Raw genomic sequence first — 3,679 nt, 5'->3', positions numbered from 1 at the left:
TCTTCTTTATCAGATTTCAAAACCAAAATGAAGAAGGAGCCCTCGTCAAAATGACAAAACCTAAACTGAAGTCGCCATCTCTCTCTCGGGCACGGGCCCTTTCCCTCTCAGCCTTTCTCCTCGACGGTTCGATTTCTTTTACAACAAAAAGAATGACTAGAGCTTTTGGGAACCCATTAATCCGACACAAGTTAATTGAGGCTATCTAGTTCAAAAGATAAACAAGCTCAAGCGCTCTGGTTTTGTTAACTGGTACTTCTCTTACCTCGAAATTTCGTGTTTTTGAAATCGATTGGTTTTGGGTTTGATTGATTTTCTGGTTAAAATGGATTTGGGGATACGAAGATTTGGAGCGTTTTCTGGGTACCCAAAACCCAGAACTGAGTTGGGTCTGTGTGTGAAAAGGAGTTGAAGACGATGAAGAACGAAGAACAAGCTCGGTTTCTGTTTGGGATTTCGCTCTCTGATAGACCCAAATGGCAGCAATTCCTGCTTTGCTCTTCTGGGTTCTTCTTTGGTTATCTGGTTAATGGTGTCTGTGAGGTAAATTCACTCTCTTTGGTTTCAAGTTTGTTTTTTCGTTTTGGTTCTGGGATTTTTTTTTGTTTTGGGATGAATTTTCTTTTGTGTTTAGTTTCTTTTGAATCAAGCTAAGGGTTATGCTTTAGCTTCTGAGGAAGATTATGGTTTTTGTTTATTAGTTTTTTTTTTACTGTTTTGATTAAAGTTCTCAGATAATTTTAAAATGAGGTTTTGATCCTCTGTTTTGGCTTATGGGACCAATGGGTTTGATTATTTTATGATTTTGCTTTTGGAGGAATCAAAGTAATAATTTTGAAGAATGAATGCAGCTCGTTGCACGTTCAAAGATGACTTGATTTTTCGTACACTCTGTATTTTTTTTTAATTGCTGATTGAATCTTAACTTTTTGCTCCATTTTCAGGAATATGTGTATAACAGGCTACAATTCAGGTAATGGTTAACATCTGGGTATTTGGTTTTGGATTTGTGGAGTGTTTGGTTTTCGAATTCAATTAGGACCCTGCTTGTTTCGGATTCTGTTTCTGATGTGTTCCTTGCTGCAGTTATGGGTGGTACTTCACATTTGTACAAGGATTTGTGTATCTATTTCTGATTTATCTTCAAGGCTTTACCACCAAGCAAATGGTGAACCCATGGAAGACTTATGTGAAGCTATCTGCTGTGCTTATGGGCTCTCATGGACTTACCAAAGGCTGCTTGGCTTTTCTCAACTACCCTGCACAGCTAATGTTCAAATCAACAAAGGTAAGCAAATGCGATGTTAAAAAACTTTGTTTGTTTCTCTGAGACAACCAATTTTGACTTGATAATCATATCAAGTGGAAACAATTTCAGTGTAAAACAGAGAGGATTTGGAATTTGACTGCCTCTTAAGACACGTTTCTTTTTCCCCTTTCATATTTTTATTTTGTTTAGTATGGCCAGTTTGAGATTATTGTTCTTAATTTAGGGGAAAGAGTTTAAGTTGGTCTCTAGCTAAGTTTTTAGTGTCATTTGGATTCTGTTGGAATTTTTGATCTTTGGTATAGGACAAGAATAGTTTATAAATATCTATTTGGCTGTATATGTCAAACTACAGTTACTCTGCAGCCTCTCATGTTAACTTCATGATTTTGGTCCTTTTGGGGTTTCAGGTTTTGCCTATGATGATAATGGGATCCTTCATACCAGGTTTGAGGCGGAAGTACCCACCTCATGAGTACGTTTCTGCAATCCTTCTGGTGGTGGGTCTGATCCTATTCACCTTAGCGGATGCATAAATGTCTCCCAACTTCAGCGTGATTGGTGTGGTGATGGTATCGGGTGCTCTAGTCATGGATTCGTTTTTGGGTAATTTGCAAGAAGCAATATTTACCATGAATCCTGAAACCACACAGGTGATTCACATTCTCCTTGGGTGCTTAAAAGTGAATTAGATGCATGTTCATGGAAAAGTTGTGATGCCTACCATACATACTTTGGTGCAGTAGGTATAATAGTAAATGCCCAGTTGGAGCCTCTGCTTTTACATAAGATGCATATAACATGAAATGTTTACATAAGAAGATTTAAATTTCACATGTACTTTTCCTTCTATAAGTATCTCTTGGCAAGATGAGATTGGATCTAAGCAAAAGAATAACTTCCCATATATATCTAACATGTCAGGGTTGTGTAGAATTTAACTATTTATTTGGTATTTGCTGTTTGTATGCTGCTGTTTTCATCACATAACTGAGGTTGATGCTTTTTGATGCAGGGTTTTCCCTCCTTGAATATCCAGTGGTGAAACCCACAAATCCAGCTTATGCTTTGCCAGTTGATGTTGTAAATATGATTATCTTAGCAGGCATAAAGGAGTAAATTAGGGGCTTAAAGCTGCTGGTGCATTGTTTTCACTTATTTGTGAGGTGTAGGCAGGGTTAATGTGCATCACATTTATGGACAAGTATAAGTTTATGGTTAGTGTTTTATGGTTAGGGTTAATGTTGGGATGGAATGACTTTGTTGAATATATGGATGAATGTATCAGATCTTTACATAAATGAATCTCTTTTGAATGTGTTGTCATTTGGATTCCATATATGCAGAATGTAGGCCATTTGAATGCATGTCTCTCAGACCATTCTATTCCATCTAAAAACTATTGTCCAATAATTGATCATCACAAAATGCCTAGCAAAAACTGTTGTATGAGCTATCTAACTATAATACTTTTAAGGACAAAAAGAACAAAAAAGCCATTGTCTGGCAAAACAACAAACAACAGTTTTTCGGAGAAACCTATAATATCAATAATGGATAGACAATGGGATTTTCAGCTACATGTTGTCTAACCCAGCCTTCAGACAACAGCAAACATAAAAACACTTGTTGTCTGACACAGCCTTCAGACAACAGTAAGCATATAAGCCGCTGTTGTTCTTTCTGGTGTTCAGACAACAGTCATGTAAGCCGCTGATGTTGTGCAAAATTTTCTCAGACGACAGTTACGTGCTGTTGTCTGATTATCCATCAGACGGCATTGAGATAGACAACAGCAGAGGGCCTTATCAGACGACAGTGGAAAACTGTCGTCTGATTCATTTATTGGTGTAGTGAAAAGGTGGCCGGAGGAGGAAGAAATTGGCCGTCGAAGGTGAGAGGCCGATCGGCTCGGGGAGAGAGAAAACTTTCTGAAAATGGAAAATTGGGATTTTTCTGATATTTTCGGATTTTTTTCCTATTTAACCAAAATGGAAACTTTTTCCAAAGGTCATAACTTCTTCATACGAACTCCGATTTTCGCGTTCCACATGTCCACGAACTCGTATCGACGCGCTCTACGACTTTCGTGAAGGAAGTTCTCACAGAATCTAAACGTATGAAAAGTCAACCTTCGTAACCCCCTAAAACGTGCACTTCGAATAATTATTCGTCAGAAAATAATTCCACTCCACCCTCGAACCACGAAATCGTACGAATGAACACTTTATTAATCCCAGAAAACATTTAGGAATTAATAACAAATTTCCGAGTTCTTACATTGGGAGATGAGGGAGAGAAGAGAGAAATGTCTAGTCGGAGACTGGTTTTTATGGTGAAGAGGATTGAGAGCGGGAAGTGACATAGGAGAGGAGGGTTGGGTTGTTCTCATGGTCGCGGTTGAGCGGAGCT

At 38.2% G+C, this 3,679-nt stretch overlaps 1 pseudogene; it reads left to right on the top strand.

The window, feature by feature from the left end:
- The first annotated feature begins 405 nt into the window (after positions 1 to 405).
- Positions 406 to 2,312, top strand: LOC133716257 (UDP-galactose/UDP-glucose transporter 2-like; annotated as a pseudogene).
- Positions 2,313 to 3,679: the final 1,367 nt, after the last annotated feature.

This window comes from Rosa rugosa, chromosome 6 (genome assembly GCF_958449725.1).
Source record: "Rosa rugosa chromosome 6, drRosRugo1.1, whole genome shotgun sequence".
NCBI lineage: Eukaryota > Viridiplantae > Streptophyta > Magnoliopsida > Rosales > Rosaceae > Rosa > Rosa rugosa.
Note: the sequence above shows the minus strand (reverse complement) of the source record. Positions and strands in the feature narration are given on the sequence as shown.